Genomic DNA, 12,215 nt, shown 5'->3' on the forward strand with positions numbered 1-12,215 from the left:
GGAGGAACCCGCCTCCACTTAACCACCTGGGGCCGGCTCGGGGAGGCTTACAGGGGCGCCCGCTTGTCGGGTCTTTCCTCTTCCTCCCGCCCGAGATGGAAGCACGCAGGGAGGCAGGGCCGGCCGATGTAGGGCCCGGCTCCGGTGGCTCCAACCTCTCTCTTGTGGCGCACCGGCTAGCAGGGCCTCGAGGCATGACCTCGTGCACCCGAGCAGGAGCCAGCTCCGTAGGGGAGCCTCGGGGCGAAGGACCTCTCGGCCATGGCGGAGGCCGATGATGGCAGTCGTGGCGAGGGCGCTCTGGTCGCTGCGAGGGGGAAAATAAGAGCAGGGCGACTCTGTGGTGGTCTGGGGGTTCTCTTGGAGGTGCTAGGGATAGAGAGGGGGGCGCTCGAGAGCCCGGACACGAGTATGGACGAAGCTGGCCATGGCGGCCAGGGAAGGAGAGGAGGAGGCTTGGGAGGAGAGGGGGCTCAAAGGGGAGCTCTGCTGATGCACTAGGAGAGGGGGAGAGATGTTGGAGCAGTAGTGGCTCGCGGGAGAAGAGATAAGGGAGGGGGAGGGAGAGAGAGAGATCTCAGGAGCTCTGTGTGTATGGCGGCCACGCGCCCCTGGTGAAGATTGGAAGCTAGTTGGCATCGGGAATGGCTTGGATCAGTCAAAAGGAGATGCTGTGACATACATAGACAAGCTGAATCGGCTAGAAATGTCCTGGAGGAAAGAAACAAGGTGCAGAGCACCCATATTGCATGCCAGGGTGGTGGTCACCACCCCTTCTACATGTCCAAAGCCACCCTTCCAGAGCAAGGTGTCAAACATGCAAGGCATGTGTGCCACGATGCACTGGTGGAGTTTGGACCAAATTGGAGCTGGTTTGAATTGGCTTTGACTGCAATTTACTTTGCAGCAACAAACTTAGGGATAGAAATGAGGGTGCTTAATGGAGTGATCTCATGATGGGACCTTGTCTAGCATGCTTGGCTATGCAAGGACTACAACACTGCCAAGTTTGATCTCAAGCAGAGGAGAGTAGCTAGTACTTGTTGTACAAGGCTACATTTCAGCCAGAATTCAACTTGTAGATGTGCTTCTTATTTTCCCCACATGAGCATGCCATAACTTTGTTTTAAATGATGCCTTGGAATGCTAGGGACCCCCTGGAAACAGTTGGGGGCATTAACTTAAGCAGAGGTGGGGCAAGAGGGGTAAAAATGGTGATCCAAGGGTAAAATGAGAAGTAGTTACATGGAGCCTCTCTCCAATAATTGACCAGAGATCATGGCAAAGCTAATGGAGGTAAAACGTAACTATATAAAGCTGTGGTAGAAATTTGAGATCAAGGTTAAAAGTGGAAGGTGCCAAAGTAGCCACTTTGCTGAGTGCACACAAGGTGTTTTATGAGTGTCAGAGCAACCAGATGGCCTTCAATTGATATGAAACTTAACAGGACCAAATAATAGATGAAAATAAGCTTGGAAAACAAATTTGGGATTTGGTGGAGAAGGTTTCCAATGTAGACCTAGAAAACCCATGAAATGGGTAGAAATGGCCTTTTCCTTAAAAAGCTATTCAAATCAATCCCCACAAATCCAATATTTGGTGTCGGGGCATTACTTGAGCATTAAAGCATGCAGAAAAAGTTCAGGGTCAATTGGAGAAACTTTATAATGTAAAGTTTCCCAAAGTCAGAAATCAACATAGAGGGTTTTGCAGGGCTTGGTACAAGTTCTTCTATTCTCCTTGATGCACCACTTGGTGTGGATACATTATTAGAGTATCAGAACATGTCCACCAAATTTGAACACAATTGGAGACACTTGACAATGTAGATTTGCTCAAATTTGGATTTGGACAGATAGGGTTTTAGAATAATTAGGGGAAGCAAATCAACTTGGAATGAGATGAAACTAGGCAAGATCATCACATATATAATATGTGACATGCTAGAATTTTACAAGAATTTGTGGAGAAGATTCCTTATGAAAATATTCCAAAATGTTGAAACACGTAGGAAGTGTTTTGAAGGGGTTTGCCCAATATTTTGAACATTACCATGTGTTGAAACTCATATATATGTAATATATATGTCGAGTGAGTTTCCCTATTTTTTCTTAAATATTTTGAAAGCAATAAAATAAATTTCCTTCATAAGAGACCATTTCTGGCCTCACTGGAAGGCATTTAAATAAAATAGTAAAATAACTTTAAAATAATAATATTGTGGTTTTGGGAAGCTATTTTGATAATGGGTTTTCAATACAATAATTGTTGCAAAATAAATTTCCTAATTTGAGGACTGGTAGTACGAATCCAATCTGAGGGGTTTTGAAAGCTTAATTCAAAGAAATGCTTTTTGGTTCAAATAATATTTGGTAAAAATAGTTTTTGATCCTAAACACATGGCATGATCATTAGGCAAGAGTTTTGGGCTAAGGAGGTGAGTTTGGAGAGTAACAAGAATATTGAGAATCAAACACAAGCATACAAGCAAGCAAGCAAGCAATAGTAACTTCAAGCATCACAAGCATTCACCAAAAAATTTAATTGGTCCTAAATTTTTAGAAAAGTCAAATCAGTGAGGAGAGTTAAAAACAGGGTGTTACAATATCGTAGACATTTCATCCTCTTGTCACGACGATCTTCAACTTCACTCTGAAATCGCTTGAACTTTTCAATAATTCAGAGTCATGATTCATCAAGTAAATACACCTGTATCTACTCAAATCATCAGTGAGTAAGAACATAACGATATCCACTACGTGCCTCAGCACTCATTGGACTGTATACATCAAAATGTATTATTTTCAATAAGGCACTTGCTCGTTCCATCTCACTGGAAATCGGCCCTTCAGTTATCTCGCCCATGTGGCACGATTTGCATGTCTCAAAAGATTCAAAATCAAGTGAGTCCAAAAGATCCATCTGCATGGAGTTTCTTCATGCATTTACACCAATAGGCATGGTTCTCATGTCTCTAACGACTCAAAAACGAGTGACTTGAAAGATCCATCAACATGGAGTTTCTTCATGCGTTTTATACCAATACGAGCTAAGCGGCAGTGCCACAAGTAAGTGGTACTATTATTACTACTTTGGATCTTTTAGCATCAATATTATGAACACGTGTATCACTACAATCGAGATTCAATAAACCATTCATATTAGGTGTATGACCATTAAAGGTATTATTCAAGTAAACAGAGTAACCATTATTCTCTTTAAATGAATAGCCGGATTGCAATAAACATGATCCAATCATGTTCATGCTCAACGCAAACACCAAACAACATTTAGGTTTAACACTAATCTCGAAGGTAGAGGGAGCGTGCGATGGTGATCTCATCAACCTTGGAAACACTTCTAACACACATCGTCACCTTGCCTTTAGCTAGTCTGTGTCTATTCCGTAGCTTTTATTTCAAGTTACAAACATTTAGCAACTAAACAGGTATCTAATACCCAAGTGCTACTAGGTGTACTAGTAAAGTACAAATCAATAACACATATATCTAATCTACTTCTGTTGACGTTGACGGCCTTCTTATCTACCAAGTATCTATGGCAGTTCTGACTCAGTGATCATTCCCCTCATCATAGAAGCACATAGTCTCGGGTTTGGGTTCAACCTTGGTTTTCTTGATTGGAGCGAAAACTGACTTGTCATTCTTGAATTTTCCGTTCTTTCCTTTGCCCTTCTTGAAACTAGTGGTTTTTCTAACCATCAACACTTGATGCTCGTTCTTGATTTCTACCTTTGCCGTATCAAACTTCGCGAATAGCTCAAGGATCATCTTCTCCATCCCTGGTATGCTATAGTTTATCACAAAGCTTAGTATCTTGGTGGCAGTGACCTCGGAGAACTGTGTTAATCACTATCTTATCTGGAAGATCAACTCCCACTTGATTCAAGTTATTGTAGCACCCACACAATCTGAGCACATGCTCAACGATTGCGCTTTTCTCCTTTAATCTGCAAGAAAATAATCTTGCCGGAGGTCTCATACCCCTCAACACGGGCACGAGACGGAAACCCTAATTTCAGCTCTTTGAAAATCTCATATGTTTTGTGACATTCAGAACATCTTGGGTGCCTCAATTCTAAGCCGTAAAGCATGACGCACTGAACTATCATCTATTCATCAAAACGCGTATGTCAGATGTTCACAACATCCATAGACGACTCTTCCATAGCTCAACGAGCGGTGCATTAAGGACATAAGCCTTCTGCGCATCAATGAGGACAATCCTTAGTTTACGGACCCAATCCGCATAATTGCCACTATCAACTTTCAACTTAGTTTTCTCTAGGAACATATAAAAACAGGGGAGCTATAGCGCAAGCTAATCATCTACAACATAATTTGAAAAGACATTTTTGACTATGTTCACGGTCATGAGTTCAATTAATCATATTACTAAAGAACTCCCACTCAAATTGACATCCCTCGGGTCATTCGAATGGTACACGATCCAAATTCACCAACCCATGTCTGATCATCACGTGAGATGAGGTGGCTTCAATTGTGAACATCTCCATGTTGATCAGATCTACTATATAACTCATGTTCGACCTTTCGGTCTCCTGTGTTCCAAGGCCATGTCTGTACATGCAAGGCTCGTCAAGTTTAACCCGAGTGTTTCGCGTGTGCAAAACTGTCTTGCATCCGTTGTATCTGAATGTAGAGTCTATCACACCCGATCATCACGTGGTGTCTCGAAACGATGAACTGTCGCAACGGTGCATAGTCGGGGAGAACACAATTTTAGCTTGAAATTGTAGTGAGGGATTACCTTATAATACTATCGTCATCCTAAGAAAAACAAGGTGCATAAAAAGGATTAACATCACATGCAAATCATAAGTGACATGATATGACCATGAACTTATGCCTTTTGATCTCCATCTTCAAAGCACCGGCATGATCTCCATCGTCACTGGTGCCACACCGTGATCTCCATCATTGTGTTGCCATGAAGGTTGTCACGCGAACCATGATTGTACTACTATTGCTATCATTTAGCGATAAAGTAAAGCATTACCTAGTGCTTAATGAGTGACACAAAGGTCATACAATAATTAAAGACAACCCTATGGCTCCTATTGGTTGCCGTAGCATCGACATGCAAGTGGATATTAACTATTATAACATGATCATCCCATACATAAAAAATATATCATCATTTCTTTGGCCATATCATATCACAACATACCCTGCAAAAACAAGTTAGACGACCTCTAATTTGTTGTTGCATGTTTTATGTGGCTGGTATGGTTATCTAGCAAGAACGCTTCTTACCTACACAAAAACCACAACGGTGATATACAAGTTGCTATTTAACCTTCTACAAGAACCACCTTTGTCGAATCCGATTCAACTAAAGTAGGAGAGACAACCACCCTCCAGCCATCCTTATGCAACAAGTTGCATGTTATTCGATTGAACCGGTCTCTCGTACGTGGACGAGTAAGGTTGGTCCGGGCCGCTTCATCGAAAAATGCCCGAGAATCAAGAAAAGACTAAGGAGGGAAGCAACCTAAATATCAACGCCCACAAACTCCTTTCTGTTCGTCTCGTGCTGTCAGCTACCCATAGACCTAGCTCATGATGGAACTTTTGGGGAACGTTGCATGGGAAACAACAAAAATTCCTTTGCAAATACAAGATCTATCCATGGTGAGGGCCATCTATGAGAGGATAGATCGGATCCAAATACCTTTGTAGATCACTAAGTGGGAAGCGTAAAGAAATGGGGTTGATGTAGTCGAACGTCTTCGCGATTCAAATGGCAAGCCGTCCCGCGATCCAATCACGATCTAGTGCCGAACGGACGGCACCTCCGCATTCATTACACGAACACCTCAATGAAGATCTCCTCCTTATTGATCCAGCAAGAGAGAGCGGAGAGGTAGATCAATACTCCGACAACACGACATAGTGGCGGTTGTGTTGGTGGAGCTGATCCGGCAGGCCTTCACGGTACACTACCGAATTAATCTAGAGGTGGAACGAACTAGTGGAGGAAGAGAGAGTTGCGCTGTGGCTTAGGGTCACCTGCCTCTCTCCTCTCCACTATATATAGGAGGGAGGGAAGGGGTGCCGTCCTAAGGAAAAGCCCTAGGTTTGGCCAGCGGCGCACAAGACGAGCATGAGTCCTCCTCCAATTCAGTTTGGTGGAGGCGCTAGGAGTAGTCCTCCTCCTATTCAGACTCCTCTCCACCTCCTCACTTTGGGCGCATAGGCCCATAGGGGCTGGTCGCCCAACCCACCAGGAGCTAGTGCACCACCACATAGGCCTATGTGCCCCCTGAGGTGGGTGGCCCCTCCGGGTGAACCCTAAGAACCTATTCGTCACTCCCAATACTTTACTGGTAATGCCCGAAACATTTCTGAAACCTGTATACCTCCTTCCTATATATCAATCTTCGTTTACGGGCCATTTAGGAACTCCTCTTCAGGTCCGAGATCTCATCCGGGAATCCGACCAACCTTCAGTCACCAATATACATAACTCAACTATACTGAGATGTCATCGAACCTTAAGTGTGCACACCTTGCGGGTTCGAGAACTATGTAGACATGACCTGAGACATACTACCACACCCTGTTTTCACTACCACTTATTCTGTAATTCAAAAATCTAAGTTTATTAAAACTTTTTCAAACTAATCTTGTGAGTTCCATGAATGTCATTGTATGCTTGTATGCTTGATCATGTGATATCACAAACCACATTTCTCATGACTTCAATATTTTGAAAACCCTTTTTATTATTTCTGGTTAAAGTAAAACCATGCTTTGGGATTACACTACAAGTCCTTGATGGCAAGAACTGTTCTTACCCAAAGTTGGTCATTTGGTTCTAGCACCATTTTAGTGCACCAAAACCATAAAATAATTATTTTATGAATTATTTTCCTAATTTATTTGCATGTCCATTTCTGAGACCACAAATGGTATTCCTATATGGAAAAATACTTTTCTGCCTTGAAAAAATCTGAGAAAATTTGGAGATGATCAGAAGACATATATTTTCCATACATAAGATTTGCAACCCCTATTTGTATAATTATTATTTGGGTAAACCCCTGAAAACCCTTTTTGTCAGTTTTGACCTTTTAAAATATTTCCAAAGGAAATATTCTCAATAAATTCCTAGAAAATTCCAGTGGTATCCCTAAGCCATATTTGGTGCCCATATAAAATTTCACCTTGATCCAAGATGATTAAGGACACCAAATAGTTGCAAAAACTCTTCTGTCTAGATTGAAGTTAGAGCAACTCTAAATTGCAAAGTTTGTCCAATGGACTTGAAACTTTGCAGGAGTGCCTAACACCTCAAATGAGGGCTCCATACCAAAAATGGGATTTCTGGGACTTAATTTGCCCACACTCTCTTTGGAAGGAACAGATCTGGCTATTTGGTGAAGTTTTCAAGTTTACAAAGCTAAACTTGTCCAATGGAGCTGAAACTTGGTGAAACCCCTTGCTTTAGCACCAAACCCAATCTTGTTAAGTTGCAGACTAAGTGGTGGGGTGCAACCACCCCAAACCACTGTCGACAACCTTCTGACAGATTGGTAAAACCCCTCCTAACCTTAGCTAAACCCCAACCCTTTCTCCCAAACTCTCAGATTAAGTGGCCAGCATCAATGCCAAGCCCAGTCAACTGGCCCCTGTGTGGTTCAAAGTAGAAATTCCAAAAACCCGAATCTAAGCTTCAGCTCAAGGCTAACACCACCTATTTTTCTTGGCTTCCTTGACCAACCGAAGCTCCCACGGGTCTCCAACGGCTAGGCATCTCTCAGCCAGTGCCCACGACATGCTAGACACGTCCAAGGCACCCTAGACCGTGCCAGCATGCCGTGGCATGCCAAAGCTGTGCTCTGGGCATGCTACAGAGAACCACCGAGGTGGGGGCGACGCTCTCGGCTAGTTCCAGCCTCCCCCGAAGTGTCTAACCACTTCCCCGACAGCCCCTCTGCATCAGGCGACCATCAGGGCCCCTCCTCCCCCGTGCTAAGAGCTGGTGCGACGCGTGCCCGCGCGCACCAGTAGTGGCCAGAGATGCGCGACCACGGATTCTCGCCTCTCCTCTCTCTCCCTTCCTCGCAGTGAGTCATGGCAGTCCAAAACCATGTCCTGAGACCGTGATTTTGACCCCAGCTCCTCTCCGCACCCCATGCGTGCCATGGTTAATCACCGATGCTCCCGAGTCAGATCACCGTCGCGGGCCTATTTATAGCCTCCCCCTTCCTCCAGCAGGCTTTAGTCCTCATCGTAGCAACCTTTGTCACCTCTTTAGCCACCCCAGTAAGCCAGCAGAGCGCCGATGCTCGAGATCGACCGAGGCCCCTCCGCCTCCGAGCTCTGGTCGATCTCCGGCTACACGTCGGCTCCTCTTTCCCGAGAAAATTCGTGCCCCTACCTACCAAACCACTCCCCGTGACACAAGGAATCTTTCCCCCCTCTTTCCCGAGAAAATTTGTGCCCCTACCTACCACCTCCACCTTCGCCCGAAACCCCTCAGCCACCGCTACTTCGTCGCCGGTGAACCTGAGCCCGTCCGACGTTGTCTCGACCACCATCAGGTAGGCGATGACGAGCCGGACCCATTCCTGTCGTCGTTAGGGCCCGAGGACGTCGGTAGCCACGCCGGCGTACTCCTCCTCATCTCTGGCCAGAGGTAGGAGACGACCTCGACAGGTGTGCCGCAGCTGTCGGTGGCCCATCTCTCTCTCCCTCGCTGCCCGCAGCCACTGACCGCAGGGGCCCACGCGTCAGGTTCAAACCTGACGACGCGCGCGCCTGTGCAGGCTAGCTAGCTGGCCTTTGGGTCGGCCCAGTCCGAGGCCAAGCCAGGCCAAGGGCTGTAACCTTTTTCTATTATTTTTAAAACTTGATTATAAATGATTTTGATAAAAATATTTAACCAGTGTAAAAATATAATTTTTCCAGTGTTATTCTTCTAAAAATGTGCAGTATTTAACAGAACCATTGATTGAATTTTTGCAGCAACTATTCTGTTTTATAATAATAAAAATGATTAAATTGGAATAGTTTTGCTTCTGTTAAGTTGACTTTAAAAATATTCCTTCACTAAAAACAGAAGCAAATATTTTTAAAATAACAATCTGGATTTATCAGAAATAACCAACATTTTGAAAATGACTTTCTGATCTGTTTTAGAGTGAGCTACTTATTATTTTTATCTTTATACGACGATAGAAAACCTGTGTGACGAAGGAGTCAGAACGGAAGACCTCGAAGACCCCGGATACCTAGCTGACCAAGGCAAGCATCCCTTTGACCATGATTGAGCATATGTTATGATGCATGCTAGTGTAACCAATATTTCTGTCGCATATGATCATAAGTGTCAGTAAATCATTGAAGTGATGTTATCGATGGCTCCTCCAGAGCACATGCATTGAGCTTGATCCTACCACCTATGAGGGTCATGCTAATATGATGTTGACAAGTAAAGTTAGAATAGTATTAGCATGATCATGATGATGACATAGATCAAAGGTTTATGAAAACCCCGTCGGGTGCCACTAATGCCCGAGGGTGATGATGATATAGGTGGCCACTTTTGGTGAAGTGGTGCACCGGGTATTTGTGTGAGTATGGTTTAGGAAATGGGATTAGATTTATGATGTGTCGACCCTCCCAAGCTTACATGTACGACCACGTTACCCCCTTTATGGGATGGGGCTGTGTTGATTACTCTGGTCGGTGCTAGCAAAGAGCCACATTACTAGTGGCGAGAGTGATGTGTGGTTACTCTCGTGATGGGGTCGTGCCAGGTAGGGCGACTATGCCGTTTTTACGTGTTCCTGGCACACCGTTGGTCCCCGCATGGTTGATACTGTCCAGAGTTGGTGCTCGTAAGACGTACAACATGTGGGATGGGTACAAATCGAGTGGATCTCTTTTTCTAGTATCGTTAGGGGAAAGGCATTGATCGGGTACTTACCTCGGGTATGTTATATACCGCAAGTCGTGGATGACACGGAAGTTTCCCGGATCTCGTGAGTCCAACGTATTACCTCTGCAGAGTGTAAAACTATTCAAATAGCCGTGTCCACGGTCAATGACAGTTGGTTGGAGCTGCTCAAACTACGTCCAATCGTTTCCGCATAAACCAAGTGTGTGTGAGTTGTGATAAAAGGAGTTATTATGAAAGGGTTGATATGACCAAGTTTGGTGACTTGGCATATGGGGTGAACCCGGAGTGTTCAGCCCTCGACAGATATATTGATATCTATAACTTGTTCTTCAAATCAACATTTAGCTTATGTTGCATACACATGATCATGTTTATTACAACAAGTTGTTGTCCTCCAAATATGCATATTATTGTTATTCCTCACTTGCATTGTTCAGATCATGGGCTATTTGCGAGTACATTCAAAAGTACTCATTGGCTTGCCACTGGTTATATTATTGACCAGACATGGAAGGACCGGAGTTTGGTGATGAGTACGTCTCCGGAGACGCCCCTGTGAACTAGGACGCTTCCCAGTCAGAATGCTTGTTGGTGTAGACCGATGGCATGGGCACCCACTTAGCCCTAAGATTTCCGCTACTAGTTGTATCTGTGTGATTTGGCCTTATAGGCCCTACCTTGTGAACTTGACCATTCGGTCACGTGATGTAATAATTCGGTATTTGGATCTAAGACTCTTAATATTCAGTATATGTGTGTTCGGTGAGCATTGATCTCTGGGATCACTGAGCACGATCATTCGGCGATCTCGACTCGTAAGTCCGGGTCGCCACACATACCCCGGTCAATAACCAATAGAGGGACCTTGATGCCCATATTGTTTCCTACATATTATACTAAGATCTTTATGGTTCGAACCGTGAAGTCAAGGATTCAATTAATCCCGTATATTGTTCCCTTTGTCCATCAGTATGTTACTTGCCCAAGATTCGATCGTTAGTGTCTCCATACCTATTTCAATATAGTTACAAACAAGTCTCTTTACTCGTTTCCTAATACAATACCCCGTGACTATCTCCTTAGTCACATTGCTTGCAAGCTCATTGTGATGTTGTATTACCGAGTGGGCCTAGAGATACCTCTCTGTCATACGGAGAGACAAATCTGAGTCTCGATTCACGCCAACCCAGCATACACCTTTGGATATAACTATCAAGAACCTTTATAGTCACCCATTTATGTTGTGACGTTTGATACACACAAGGCATTCCTTCGGTGCCCGGGAGTTGCATGATCTCATGGTCATAGAAACAGATATTTGACATGTAGAAAACAGTAGCAATAAACTCACACGATCACATGATACATTCATAGTTTGGGTCTTGTCCATCATATCATTCTCCTAATGATGTGATACCGTTTTTAAATGACTACTCATGTCTATGGTCATGAAACCTTGACCATCTTTGATCAACGAGCTAGTCCTTAGAGGCTCACCAGGGACAGTGTGCTATCTATGTATCCACACATGTATTTGAGTTTCCAATCAACACAATTATAGCATGGATAATATACGATTATCATGAACGAGGAAATATAATAATAACTAATTTATTATTGCTTCTAGGGCATATTTTCAACACATCCTTCTTTGTGGATATATATCATCATGATTGTCTTCTACCTAGAACCTTTTACACATTAGAGAAGTTACACCTCTAATTTATATCATCTTTTATTTCACGTCCACTGTTGCATTTGTTTTCTGTTTTTGGTGTTTTCGTCAAAGGATTTTTCTTGAGTGCAGATCTTATATCCTTGCATCTTGATGCACTCATTGCTGGTGAAGATTATTTTTCCTCATGCTTGTCTTGATGAGGGTTTTGCCATTCCAATTGGTATCCCTCCTCTTGACAAGGTTATTACTTCCTATCTTCACCATGGGTTGCCGCAAGCGTTGGTTCTTGATTAGTTTATTAGTAAGATTGTGAACCAACTTGCTAGTAGTATGTGTGTGAGAAGGATATGTCTTGCACTTTGTGTCTCATTTCATCAACACTATGTTGATGAGTAATGCTCATCCTTATCTTAGTCTTCTCAAGTGCTTTGCCATGACTCACACTCATCATTTTGGTTGAGCCTATTCTTAATTTTCCTCTTATACATGTTGGTCAACCATATATTTGGTGCAAGTGCTATGATTATTGTCTCATCTATTATCTTACACTTGTTCTCTGTTTTTATTAATTTTGGGGAGCAACAAT

This window comes from Hordeum vulgare, chromosome 4H (assembly GCF_904849725.1).
Source record: "Hordeum vulgare subsp. vulgare chromosome 4H, MorexV3_pseudomolecules_assembly, whole genome shotgun sequence".
In the NCBI taxonomy this organism is placed as follows: Eukaryota; Viridiplantae; Streptophyta; class Magnoliopsida; order Poales; family Poaceae; genus Hordeum; species Hordeum vulgare.